The sequence below is a fragment of the Topomyia yanbarensis genome, chromosome 3 (genome assembly GCF_030247195.1).
Source record: "Topomyia yanbarensis strain Yona2022 chromosome 3, ASM3024719v1, whole genome shotgun sequence".
Taxonomy (NCBI): Eukaryota; Metazoa; Arthropoda; class Insecta; order Diptera; family Culicidae; genus Topomyia; species Topomyia yanbarensis.
The window spans coordinates 133,579,103-133,594,250 of NC_080672.1; the positions used below are offsets into that span (position 1 = coordinate 133,579,103).

The 15,148-nt window shown below is 37.5% G+C and overlaps 1 protein-coding gene across 3 annotated transcripts in view; it reads left to right on the forward strand.

Moving 5' to 3' along the window:
* The first annotated feature begins 6,464 nt into the window (after nucleotides 1-6,464).
* LOC131692460 (A disintegrin and metalloproteinase with thrombospondin motifs like) overlaps nucleotides 6,465-15,148 on the forward strand; it is a 571,945-nt gene continuing 563,261 nt past the window's right edge. For 2 of the 3 annotated variants that reach the window (XM_058979517.1, XM_058979519.1), the window contains exon 1: nucleotides 6,467-8,381. The gene's annotated coding sequence lies outside the window, so the exon portion shown is untranslated. Of the gene's footprint in view, nucleotides 8,382-15,148 lie in introns of all 3 variants that reach the window. The other variant, XM_058979518.1, reaches the window with a different exon arrangement.

A 15,148-nucleotide genomic window follows, 5' to 3' on the forward strand; every position in this document is an offset into this window, starting at 1 on the left:
AAAGAAGAATCGGTATCGGGAGAACTTCTTTCGCCGGGGAACTCTGTCAGCGTACAGTCAGATTCACCGCCTTTAACTAGACTGCCTAGACCGCGACGAGACACCACCAGTCATGCCGGGGCTCCAGCAAACCGGACGCCCTACTCTACCGGAATGGCCGAACTGACCTCGGTACCTGGCTGGTTGGCTTGCTTTCGAACTTCTCTCGCCGGGGAACTCTTCGTCGGAGTAGGCTAGATCCATCGTCGGGGACTAGACCGAATAGTTCGCGAACAAGTCAGAAGCTCAAAGAGGAAGTAGTAGGGGAGAGAGGGTAACAGTGGATCAGCAGGAACTATGAAACATTCGCAATAAAATCACAATGCATGATCGGAATCGTCTAATTCCCTCATATTTCATAATTTCTAATTCTTTACACGTGTTGCTATATTTTGGAAGAGATCTGATAACTCTATATCTTTTAATGGATATTTGTTTGTTTTGTGATAGCCAGAGTAAATTTGCAATGATAAACATTATTCCATCTTTATGAATTACCATTCATTGAATAAATGTTTAGTCTATTGCTATTTATAGCAAATTTTATGCTCAACATTTGCCGCGAACAAAGTTTTCTGGTAACTACTCATGGTTCTGTGTGATTTCACAATTTTCATGAATAGACCCATTGGGTAACTGTGAAACGATGGCGTATGGGGAACAGTGATTTTTGTTTGTTTTTGTGGTCTGTCTCAAAATGTCAATGGGTTCCGATTTTCCACACTAAATACTACTTATATAGTGCAAAATTAGTAAATTTGGCCAAATTTTGTAGAAATTATCTCTTATTTCAGGATTGCAGCTAATATGCATATATGGTGGTTCGATGTTACGCGATGATATAGTGGATTCTTTCGTAAACAAACGATTTTCGCCTCAATATAACTTTAATTCAAAGCGTTAGGATCATTCTTCGTCAAAACAAAAGAATAAAATTTATAAGTAGAATATTTCACTATAGACGACATCGTGTTTCATAGTTCCTACCCATGGGGCACACTGATACATTTTACCACCAACTGTTTATTATCCAAAAAATGTTATTTCCCGTGAATTTTACCAGCTGGAAAAAATATATGTATTAGTTAACAACATAGTGGCACTATGTATCACTTTTGATTACACAAATAACATGTATTATCATCAAAATTAAATTGTAGAAAAAATGTGTTTCATTGTTACCCTCTCTCCCCTACTGAATGGCACAAGAAAACTGAAGAGTTCAGTAAATTAGACAGTCTGAAGTTTGCTGTCCAGATTGTACTCGTAGGGAAGAGCACTAATTTTAGACCCACAGCTAGCTTTCCTACTACCATACAGAAATTGCCACGTTGTGTGGATGGTCGAAAACTGGTAGTGTGTCGAGGATGGGTGCTGTAACCCTACTGAAGGAATTTTAGGTTCCGTGAAAGATTAGTTGTATTAGCGGGTCGGGTGACTACCATAACCCCTTCCCTGAGTTGTTAATTTTTGTACATTTTTTCTACTCAGATTGTTTTTGAATATTTTTTTTTATTTATATACAAGAAATATCAATATCTGGGAAGTAGAGATTGATGGTGTAGTCTCTCGGAGGGGTCTTAATTACGAAATATGGGGTTGGCTCCTTCCAGAACCATTTGCTTCAGTCAGAAAAATCCTGGTTTGCAAGCAAATGCATTCAGCATAAATCGAGGAGTATAATAACTTATTTTCAATCAGTCTCATGTCAAGACTTTCGCCACATCTACTCTTCCAAACTTTTTTCTTTTGAACGGGGCTCGTCTACCTATTCACATTTCTATACCGTTTATTCAAAACGTTATAACTAACAAATGTAAACAAACTGAGTTTATTATGCCAAATAAATGCTAAGCATTGACTCTTTATCGTCCACAAATAATAGAGAAAATTGATATGTTAATTTTAATAATTATATGTTAATTTAATCTTAATTCAAAATGTCACATATAGTATACCAAAGCTTTGCTAATATTTTGTAGATGTGATGTTTTGCGTTGTGATGTTTCTCCAAGTCGACTGTAGTTAGTATGTTTTGCCAATGCCAAACCTCATATCTACAGTCTCGGTTGCAATACAGCACATGAAATATATCACAACTACAAGCCCGTCTCTCAAAACGTCACAGTAAAATGTACCATCTACAAAAGGTGTTGCCAAGACTACATATGTAAAAGAGCATAATAGCAAAAGTGATCGGCAAAATGTAATAAAATAATAGTTATCAATTATCTCCCAATTATTTTCGCGAAAAACATGTAATATGCTTATACGATCCTGCAATGAGTAAATGCAGAGGTGATAGTAGAATTAATAGCCTTCTGTGTGCTTTGATTGTTAAATAAATTTAAAAATTGCAAGGAAATTTTTGAACGCGATTTTCTCCGTTTGACGTTTCTGTTAGATATGATGTAATGAAAGAAAGCTCTAGATTTTTGTGCCTCAGGGCATGCCGTCATTACGAACGATTGGGCCACACAGTTGTCCAATGTAGAAACGTAGAAACCACGACTAATTTCTACGCTCCCTTGTCCACCAAAGAGCGAGAGTCTGACAATCCCATTGAGGGAACATGTTCCAATGTGCCTATAAATTTTCGATAAAGGAAAATCATTTCCTCTCCTAAGCTGCCTCTTTGATGGGTGCTAATTCCGAAGGAATTGGCTCCTCGTCTTGGAAATCATAGAAACTAACAGGAATTTCTTCATGGGACATCAAAAACCCCAAGTGTCTATATTTCATTCCCATGATTTTCCTAGGTTTAACACGAAGCATTCGGTTAACTTTCGAAATAGATCTTCTAAAATTTTATCATTATTCGTCAGGGCCGAGTTAATCCTCGGTACCAGATATTGAAGTTTTCGGTCGTCAAATCCGAATCAAAGGCAGACATTGTACCCCTATACATCGCACCTCAAGACGACCTCAACTCCCACTGTATGCCATAGGGTTGTCTTCACGTTGATAACCGATCTATCCACGATATACTGCACGATAATCGTGACAATTTCAATATTATCATGCCACAGTGGCGAAGCACGTTGAATTTACCATTGTATTCGACTTCAATTAGTGATTGGAACAGCTACGCATCTACTATATCCGAAATGATCGAATAAAAACAAGAAATTTCGCTGGTGGAAGCATACAAGGTTTCAACTGGCTTGATTATCGACACTGCGATTAAATATCAGACGAAACGCGATCCGGCGCAAACAGCAGTGGACGGTCTCTCATTTCGCGCTCAGAATTGTACGTGAAAGGCTCCTATAAGGACTTTTTGAATGTCAGAACGCCTGATTTTTCCGAAGATACGCAACGTTAGAAACGTCAATGAAAAACTTAATGAATGCTGAAAACGCGGTTATTGACACCGGTTTGTCGAAGGATTAACGAGAGAAATAATGTTTCATCTGGTGGCTAGGTCCTACGTTATGTATTCTATTCAACCCGAATGCACGGAACCAAGAATCCTTTTTCGGCGACAACAGCATTCCATATAGATCTACACTCAAACAATTGATGTTTCGCGATGAAATGATAATACTTTATTTAAACGTAATCTTTGAACACACACAGCAAAGATGCTCGCGCTTAGCATTGTAGTGCGCATATCACTGTAGCGTTCGTTTAATGATGACAGCTATGCATCGCTTCTATGCTCTCCATTCGAAGGAGCGTGGAATGCACTCCTTGCATATTCTGGGGAAGACATGGGAGTTTCTTAGTTCTTTATCTGATAAATCATATCAGATTACCTAAGTTTGAATTTTTTGCATTGCTCCATTCCGGGTAATGGCGCTAAAGGCGGACAATTAGATTAGAATGGTAATGAGAAAAGGTGTACAGTTAGGCATTAGATGGTGATATTCATGAAAGATCTCGTAGCTTCAACGAGTTTTTCAGTACTTCTTGTCAGAGGACGCTCGAAATTTAGTTGAACAATGGAAGGTTAGGAATCCCAAAGGCACAAACAAGCTTTGCTTCAAGGGGATGGATAAAGCTCGTGACTTCATTCAGATGATATCTCGGCTCATGTCCAGTCATTATACATTGGATGAGCATTGATCATCTCCGGTGTAGTGGAGTTGTGGAGAGCGGTTTATGCGCTTATGATGACGATTATCGCAATATTAAACATGTTGTCTGGTCGTGCGCCTAGTGCCCTAGCGCCAGATCTCAGTTAAACGAATCCCTTCGGCCTCGTTCCAGTCCGAGATGTGCTAGCTATCCTCGATCTCCCTATATGTCTCTCATATACAGATTTTTAAACACGATAGATAGCCAAATTTAGTTATCTCTTCTCATTTTCCTGAATAATGTTCCCAAACATCGGCACTCTTGAAGTTCACTGACGATTTTTTCCGTAGCGATATTTTATATCTTATTAGAAAATCGGCGATGAAAAGATTCTGCTGTGAACATTTTGATATTTTCCCAACACTGTTCACCGATCTGTTGTTCCAGATCTGACCGACTCGCTGCAGGAAGGAAAAAAGTTCGCTCTATTCCTTACGAACATTGACGGGTGTGCAACTGAAAGTGATGTTAGCTGTATGGTATCTGAGTCGCTAAGCCTTACTGAGGTCGATGAGGTGGAAGTTAAAAAGTTAGTACCCAAATGGAAGAACTGTGAAGCTCTTGACTTTGCATCATTTAAAGTCGTCGTATGCGAGAAATGGAAATCGGTAGCAATGAAAAATTCTACTTGGCCTCCGGGAGTGAAACACCGAGAATTTATCAGTTTACGCAACTCAACATGGAAACCTGCCTATTGGGAATCAACTCGCTTATAGTTCTAGGCAACAAGTGAAATGTTTTTCTTATTGTGCTGAGTTGTTTTGAATGAATTGTAACGTCGTTAATGTTGTTAATGTTTACAATATGTTGTAGAGTATTATTAAATTTGTTCATTATTTGTCTGTTGAATATGATACCAACTGGAGCTCTCGAAAGACTGTTGACATACACGTAAGATTTCCAAGCATAGATATAAGTTACTCATAAGAAATATATAGTTTTAAAAATCGTCTGTACGGTGTATACCGAAGATATGAAAATAAAATAAAAAATATTTTATGTTTTCGTTAACTATTTCACGAGATCGAATGGTCGCTCGTGACTAATTCGTTAGCAATCATGAATCACGTCATCATCACGTAGGTATACATGAACAATATTTTACGATTTTGTAAACGATTTCGCAAGCACGAATGGTCAGTCGTGATTTATACTAGGAATCATAAACAAGTTCACGAATACATGCAAAATATTTCAAGATTGTATTAATCATTGTTTGTATTGTAATTTTGTAATGACATGTCGGAAGCCGTGACTGAAGTTCACAAAACAAAATCAAACGTCTCCATTAATTAAAACGTTGTGCAGACGAAACTGAAGAGAAAATGAACTTAATTATAAAACACATGATTTTTGAACATGGTCCTGTCTTCGTTACGCAATAACGTGATTGTTCCAGAAATGATGGTACTTTATTCACGATTTTGGGAATAATCTTTTTCCGTACAGATAATGTTTTCAGAAACTTCCGGTAAGCATCCCCTTCAAGCGCATCTTTCTAATGTAGGCCTGTGAGATGCGGTTTGGCCTCATAACTAAGTTACGGGAACCGAAGCGGCGTAAAGCTGATGAGGATTGTCCGAATGATGTGGTCGCCGAACCGTTTGCCCGCAATGGTTAGTTTAAGTCCAACTGAACGGTAGCGAAGTCGGAGAGCAAGTGAAAAAAGCAGTATTGCGTGCCAAATAAGCTTAGGGAATTAAAATAAAATTGGCAACGCTGGCAAAATGTAAACAACAATTGCTTAAAGTTTAAGGTTTACTTTTTGTGTTAATGTGATAAATGTTCCTTTGTCGTTTCATAGTTTTCACTTCTTCGATGAAATTTGTACATTATGGGGACATTCCTTAATTTCACTTCAAGAAATCCATTCGACACTGATAGCAGATTCGAGTCGCGGAACGCTCACGCAAATCACGATCACGAGAGCTGCATTACCTCACACACGAGCCCCGGACTCGGCTAGCTACAGCACCAGCAACCGTCGTACGGTGAACATTTTGTCGCACCTCGCTAATTCAACATGCGAGAAGACTTAATTTTCATTTTCATGAATAACCTACTCTATACTTCTTCAGAGAGCCAATATGAACATTAAAAAAATCCCAGAGCTTTTCCTTTCGTTTCATCACACCATCGTCGCGTTTGATTCATAACCTATAGCTTAGTGCTTTTGCCAGCGACGATGGATGGTGATGGTGGTGGTAAGGATGGTTGTTTCGGTCGTGGCATAGTGTTCGTTTACTTGCTGATCGCGTTGCCTACCCACCGACCGCGTCAGTCGGGCAGTGGTAAGGTGACCAGCAGTGAACTAGCGAGCAACAGTCCGTTGCTGCTTCAGGTTGCGTTCAGGTCAGACTCTGCGGAGGAGGCGAGCGCGCGCGCAATCGTGCGACATCACGACGACGAATCGAGTGTTGCGCCGCCTTTGTAGAACAATCTCTCAGAAGTCGTTGGCAAAAGGTCGTCTCGGTTTTCGAGGCTGCACGGGTGTAGTTGTGACGAGGTACGTGTGCCCACCGCCGAATCGCTCGGGTCGACCTGGCTCTGCTGAGTTTCGCACGCGATCACTTAGTAGACTGCTGGGAGCAACCGCGAATCGATCGCACCTCGAACTCTCGAACGGAAGGTGTCTCCGCTCGGGTTCAGATTTTCATGGATTAGTTAACGTGTAACCGTCGCCCCGATAAGCTCGCTGTTCTGGAAGTGGTGCGGTTCTTACTGGTGGTGCAGTTGTTTGCCGAAACGGTGTTCTCAGTGAAGTGTTCGGAGTTTTTGTGCTTTCTACAAACATTGTATGGGTGATGCAAGGTAGTTAGTTCGTAGTCAAAGTTTAATTGGTTTGCAGTTTTTTGAAGTGTCGGAAAAGAACTATTATGCTTGGCAGTGAACACTGTGGGAGAAAGTGAATCGATTTTCTTCTCGAGAAGAGACGCAGCTTTTCGATAAGCGAACCAAAGTGTTTTGCCTCTTTCAACTGCATCAACAACGTGGTTCACCCTTTTCTTTGCCACTCAGTTGGTCAGCACGCGTGCGTTGAAATAAAAGTGAAGTTTTGCACTTTTTCTTCGCGGCCAGTGAAGGCAAAATAAACTACTAATAAAAATATACACATAAACGTACAGCTCGGTTTGAGCCTCGCTGCGCTGCACGAACTGCGTGGAAACATAGGAACGGTTTGGACGGTTAGTAAAACCAGCTGAGAGTGACCGTTTGTGAAACAAGTTACTTAGCAGTTCGACGCAGCTCCATTTTTTCACATCTCCATCGCAACGAAAAAAAAAGTATCAACATACACTCGGTGCTGGAAATAGTCTCTCGAGCTCACCCCGAATACGAGACTTGTGCGATCATCAGTTCCGCGATGCAATGAGAAAGATTTCACCTTCTACCCATCCACCCCCGAACGGATTTCTTCCTAGCTGAAAGTGTTTTATTCCGTAAAATTAAATGCAAAACAAAACGGTGGAAATAATAAAAATCAAAACTGGAATTATTTAACACATCAGAAAAGTGAAGCAGTGTGCAAGTGGAGGTTGCAAAAGCAGAAGCGCAGAAAGTGAACCAATTAGGGGCTTAAAACTAAACAAGATCGGCCCCGGAGACCGCTGACAGACTGACGGTTTTCCATCCCCTTTCTTCTGTCGATGGCAAACTTTACGTAATTCTCTTCTGTTTTCGTAGCCGGGACCGGTGACGAAGGAAAACGAAAGACGCCTGACCAGACCACGACCCATCGCGATGGTCTGAAATCGAAACCGGAGGCAAAGTGACGAAGAGCAGAAAAAGTTATGGGAAGTGTTCGATTAGTGGGAAATTAGATAAATATTGTTGTTTTTTGCGAAAAAAAACCTTCACACTTAGGGTAAGAAGTGGTGAAAATAGAGAAGAAAATAATAATTTGATTAAGTGAAAACGTTGCAGAAGCGAAACAGGAGGGCAAAAAACCAACATCCGAGAGTGACCGAGATCAAGTATGGGTAAATTGTTAGTTTTCGCATGAGCTGAGGGACAATAGAACACCGAGTGGATGATTGAAAGTGCAACGGAAAACCGGAGCATTTGAAGGAGTTGATTTGGTGGAATAGTGTTTGATATGGAAACAGTGAATTGATTGATCGAAAGGAAATTTTGTCGGTCGGTGGTTTCGTGATTTTAACAATCTTTCGGTTCAAACAGCGCAGAAAAGTGGTGCCTGGTGGCGAAAATTACGGAGAAATAACTCATCAATGATCATCGATTTTGGTGTTTGATTGAAAAATGTAAGTTTTATCAAATATCTTCATTTGCTGTTGTAAAGGACAAAATAAATGAAGCAGAAGAAGAACCCACTTCATAGATATAGGGGTTTCACAAAATGATTCTTTTTCTGTACTGAAAATTTGAATATCTGATAAAAAACATTGTACAATGTATTTTAAAACGATTTATACATCCAAGTATTTTAATTAATTTCAGTGACGATTTTATAATCGGTGTAGTTTTTTGAAACCAAATTTGTTGTGATTAATAAACTATATTAAGCGTTGGGCATACTCGATTTTAAATACAATACATACTCTACGTCTACGCTTACGAAGGGATATCAAAGTTAAGAATATAAGAGATTTCTATGCATATAGAAAATTCCGTACTAAGAACAAAACAATTAAGGGGTTACATATATTTTTTTTTATTATTTTGAATAATCTAAAAATTTGTTTGCTCTATTTTAAAGCACAATTCTTTGAGAGTGTTTTCCCAAATTTGCAGATCTCGTCAAATGCACAAAATAATGTATGAAAAATGTAGTACACCCTCAAAATCTAGGTTTATCGCAAAAAAGCAATTTTTTGAGACGTTCGGCACTGAAAAAATAGCTACGCGGTCATTTCTCAACTGATTCAATTTTTTGAGTTTTCTAAAATGAAGAAGAAATGACGTTTTCGACGGTATGCTTTGTTATGTTCTTTTGTTAAAAATATTACACGGTATGAATGAATACACAATATGAAAACAACCATTTGCGATTTTTGCATGAAAATTATGAAGATTTCTCAACATTATTGTAAACAGGTTTGTTTTATATACAGAGAGAATATTCATTTCTACATCTAACATCCTAGGTATTTATCATTAAGATCTGTTGAAAAACGGTGGGGTTTTTATTTTTTTTTTGTCTAAATTTGGTACTTTTTTGCATGAACTCTTAAGGGGTTAGTGAGACTGTGTCGCGAACTAAGGGATTCTTTAATTATATCGTTATTTTTTTTCCAAATTTTAACTTCAAAGTTTATACACATACTTTTAAATGTATACGTAATCGATTAAAAAAAAACATTGTTTTGAATATTTTATATGATACCCCTTAAAATTTCATGCCAATAAATTTCTTACTTGGGAAAAAATTAATAACTGTGCATTTTTCAACCGTCTTTGATGATAAGCAGATCTTTTGGTGCAAATGCACATTTTCTAATTTTCTCTAATTTTTTATAAAAATTAAGACACTTCCTAATAAAAATGCCGAGCTATTTTAATACTTTTCACGAAAAAACGCAAAATAATGATCACTTTCATATTGTTGTCCCAAAACTGCATAGTGTTGTTAAGAAAAGAACAAAGCATGGAATATCGCTGAAAAAGTCAATTCATCTTCTTTCTAGTACACTCCAAGAATTGAAAATCCGTTGAAAAATGACCCCGTTGCTATTTTTTTAGTGTCGAAAGCCCTGAACATAGTTTTTGTACCATAAATCATGATTTTAAGGGTATATAAAATTGATCTAACGTGATTTTGTATTGTATTTGACCAGACCTACCACCTTTACTAGCTCGCTTGAAAGATACATTCATTTTTTAATTCGTGGTACCGTGTTATCAAAATGATTACATTTTTCACAAAATGCGTTTAATTTTTCAAAAAGGCTCACCGTTACTGTGATTCCAGTCCAACAGCATAACGTAAAGTATAAAACCAAACTAATTTTATTAGTTAATAGATTTATTCAAAAAATAAATTTTTGTAGGCATTTCCAAAAAGGCGAATGTTTTCATCTGAAAAGAATTATTTAAAAATTCACAACATTGATATGAAAATTTATAGAAAAAAAAATTGATCCTTCAAAGACATGGCAGATAAATTACGGATGGATTGAAAAAAGATTTGAAATCGATCGAAAACTTTTTCGGCAATCGTACTCACCATCCCGACGGTTTTGAGAAAAAAATTATTTCAAGATAATCGGATTTAAAGTTTTAAGTATAAGTCCATCAGGAAGCAAGATGAAATACGCCATAACTCTGCTTCTGCTTTGATACCCAAAAATTTTAGAAAACATTCCATACTTTAAGATAATTTTTTTTTCAATTTTTGACCGACCTGAACACATATAACCCTCTATTATCTCTATTGTTGTATTACCCCCCCCCCCCCAACTATTCAACTGATTTTCTTAATGTTTGTATCAATTGTTCGTAATTAGTTTTCTTTTCTAAAAACTCAATTTTTCAGAAAAACATTCTCGTATACAGAAAATAAAAATTATATATTTAACTAATCGTTAAGACTTGAGAAAACTCCTATACCAAATGAATGTTTAAGTTTTTGAATTTTAGCTGAGTTCATTCCATTGTGATCGTCAATCGTGATTGTTTTTTTTACTAAAATGTGCTATTTTCTCACAGAATGGTATGTAATCGCCTAAGGAAACCAATGCTTAAAAATCTTGGTCATTACTCCCGTTGGTTCGATCATCGGCAAAGTAGAAATCGACTGAAAAAGATTTCCAATTTCTATTTTAAATAAGCTATAAACTCTGATTTCAATTTCACGGAAAAAACGCTATAGAAAATAACCCATTGGGTTTTTTTATTGAAACTTTGGGTAGAAGTATTTTAGAGTGCATTGTTTATACTGTATTTTTATCGCTGTCAGTTTTTCGAAAATCTTAGCCAATAAAATCTGCGTGTGTTATAGCAAATAGGCGCGCGGAATGCATGGCTGTTAAAAACAAAAGAAGTTCAGCGCGTCCACTGAGATTGCGGGAGACTATTCTAGAGGTTCAATAAAGCGGATAAAAAAACGACGCCCCCCCTTTTGACATTTCTAATTATTTCCTCAAAAAATACACTTCTAGGAGGATTATTCACAAAAATTGTTGCATCAGAAGTTGCGCTGAATTCTTTTGTAAGATTTATTCGAAAAGTTTTACATTTTTTATTACAAATCCTCCAAAATTGACTATTTCGGAATTATGTGATCTTAACTGTAGAGAACACTTTTCAACATTCACCTCGCCCTTCTTAATTTTTCTTCACTTTAAAATACCTAACATGGAAATGAGACGTTGTATACAAAACCAGATCACGGCACACAATTCAGCATTCAAGTGTATGCGTTGCCACTAACATGATATATTTGTTTAATTTTCATGATTTTAAACCCTGCTTGATGGTTACTTAAAATTTAAAAAAATTGAAGAAAATTCAAATTTCATAAAAACTGATTAACAAATGGAAATACAAATGGAAGCTACCATTCTTCATTAATTTTCGACGGTTTTCTGAAAAATATATTTATTTTGTTTAAGAAAACTTAAATTGTTTTACTTTATAAAACAGTGTGATATTTGATGAATAACTAAAATGGCATGAGGTTATTTAACAAGATTTTGAATAACTCACACCCCATTGGCCGTAGAAATACATTCTCTTCAACAAAATTACCCTTCTAAGTTTGGCTCAACTATCTAACGTGTTCATTATACTTGAAAAAACACCAAAAATTGCGCTTTTTAATAAGTTTTAATAGCTTAGCCGTTCTTATAGCTCAAAAGTTTTACAAACTAGCTCACTAAACTTTTCCATTTAGCCTCCAGAAAAAAAATTTGAAAAAATTTAAGCCAGTTCAGGAGCTCTTCAACAGGCCTGATTTTGAAATTTTACCAAAAATCGGCTCATTTTATAAAAAAATTTAAGCGTTACCACCGGTAGAGAGCGCCTTAGCAAACTCACACCGAAGAAGAAAGTGGTTCAAATAGCCTAACCTTTCACTTAAGAAGTAAACCCGATGACATAGGGTTAGAGATGTTTCCAAAAGAGATTTGCAATCCGTATATCTTTGCGAAAAGGTTAGGTTCCACTTTGAGAAATTAAATCTCAGAAATGGCGGAATATTTTATAATGAAATTTACGCTATAGTGGTGTCTGATGAGCTTGAGCTTGAGCTCGTGCGACCACCCCTGGCTGCTACTCCGTTATCGATCGGGACTAGCTGAAGTTGCACAGGAATCAGTAGATAATTATGCTTGGGATTAGCGAAACATCTTTCAATGTGCAACTCCTGGTAATCCTAAAGTGTTTCTGATCAATACCGGCGCCGGCCAGGCCCGAACGTAGATCGCGGAAGGAAAGGAAAGGAATGGTTAGTCCGATACTTGCTTTTGCTAGAGGCCGTATATACTACTGCCCACTCCACAAGTATCACGGGAGGAGGATATTTTTGTTAGTAGAGTATTGAAGTTGAATATACTTCTTCTTTACCGACGCCAGAGAGGTGAATTTCCACTACCTGGACTAGATATCGATCCACCAATTCCATGGACCGGGAACCAACGACTTTACTTCCCTTCCGAAGGAACGCTTTCGCGGTCACGCTTATCACTCAACCACCGGCGCCGTCTTTACACTATAGTTGTGTCTAATCTAGTATAATAACTACGATAAGTTTCAAACTTTGAGCAATGCATTGTTTTTATGCTTCCGACTTTCACGAGATAGAACTTTTTCGCGATAGTTATTTTTATGCTGAAGAACACCAGTGTGATTTTTACATTTGAAGTTTATATACGATTTTTACATTTTAATAAAGTGAAAGCGGGTTTTTCGAATCATATTTTCTACATGTGACTTTCATTTTCGGTCGCTGATATACAGCTCTTTGAATATAGTGTTTGAATTTCGAAAATACTGAAGATATTTGGCAAGCAGAAAATAATTTGTTTTCGGGTGCTGCCACATTTTCGCAAGGTAAAATTTAAGAAAAAAATATATTGGCTTGACTGTATATCCATAAGTTGCTGGTTCATATCCGGTTCGAAGGACTAAATGGTCGCGCTGGATCTTAATATTGCCGGTTTCCCGAAGGTTTTTCTTAGTGCCCATAGGTTGCGGCGAATCAGAGCTGTGGTTCCTTTGGGCAACACAGTATTTACGCAGGTGTCAATACTTTCGCGGATTTTACAGCAATATCACCACTCTGTAGGTTACATGGATCGAGAAACTGATAGCGAGATCACGGGTCTTGGGAGAGAAAGATATACACACTATTTCGGCATCGAACTGAACTGCGGGTTTCGCGGTTGTTGCTTTTTGCTTGCTTAGATAATGGTGACTCAAAAATACGATTTACAAATTACGGCCCTTAACATTTAAGAATTAGGATAAAATACATTTAGGTTGAATTAAAAGAATTTGGCGCGCAAACAGTTACGTTCGAAACATTATTTATTCGTGTGCAAGGAAAGTGCTCGTCATCAATTAAAGCGCATCAGATATTTCACGTGAGTTAACAATACATATAATAATTTAAGGTGTTGTCGAAAAAAACTTCATCGCAAAAGAATAGGAAAAGGAATAAAAAATGCTACTTAGCGCGAAAGTGATCGTAACATAGCTAATCAACCACAGGAGTCGGAAAGCACAACTTCAATTTCTCACTCTGGCGACGACGAGGGCACTGAAGAAATCATTTGCAAGTACAAAACCCGACGCTGCTGCCGAAAAAACATATTTTTTCAACATTTCCTTCCACGGTTTCATGATTTTTCACATCCCCATTTTTTACCCATTTTTTACCTGCACGGTGTCAATGGGTTGCATTTATTGTTTGTGTTATAAATTTTTAAATACTGTGCAGTATCCATACTCTTCACACAAATGCTGAACCGCTGCCTAAGTCGCAAAACATCGAAAAATGAGATAATTACAGCACTGGATAAAGAATTTCTTCAGCTACATTCGAATTTTCCCAAGTTTGAAATATGTGATACTAAGTAAGAATTATGGCAAAAATAATTTCCAGTCATAACGAAAAGGATGCTGCGATTGAGCTTGAGCTTATGCGACCACCCTTGGCTGCTATTCCGTTATCGATTTAGACTAGCTGAAATTGCACAGGGAATCAGTAAATAATTATGCTTGGGACTAGCGAAACATCTTTCAATGTGCAACTGCTGATAATTCTAGTGTTTATTGATCAATACCAGCCAGGCCCGAACGTAGATCGCGGAAGGAAAGGGAAGGAATGGTTCGTCATATACTTGCATTTGCTAGAGGCCGTATATACTACTGCGCACTCCACAAGTATCATGGGAGGAGGCAGTGGCGGATCCAGGGGGAGGATCCTGGGGACCTGGACCCCACCCGCTCTCAAAATTTATAACGAACGAATTTAACGAAATTTTTAGTTTCTATTTTAAATTCGTTCTAAATTCAAAATCATTACAAACCAGATTCGACCACCAAAACTGATTTTAATTAAATGAGTGTATTGCATATTACGTATTGTACAATGAACAATTCAAAATCGAAATTTCAGACTCCTCCGAATCTTTTTATTGGATCCACTCCTGGGAGGAGGATATTTGTTAGTAGGTATTAGGGTTGTCACCTCCCGGACCCGGAGACTTTCATTAACCTGGGGAATGGTGGATTATGAGTGAAACTAGACAGAATTTGAAATCAAAGCGATTGCTCGACATTTTAGAGCACTTTCATCGCTTTTGATTACCTAATTATCTAAAAAGAGTAAAATATGTACTCGATATCATTGATAGAACATAACTCAGATAAATTTTCAATTAAGGGGGTTTACAAAAATTACTATTTTTTCACGAAAAAATTCGCTTTTTTATGAGTAAACACCCCCTTAAATGGAAAATTATCACAAAAACTCAACGTAGGGGTTAGGTACTTTTAACATAGAATGTGAATGTTTGAATGAAATCGGTTAAGTAGTTTTTGAATGGCAGGTAACACCGCAAATCAT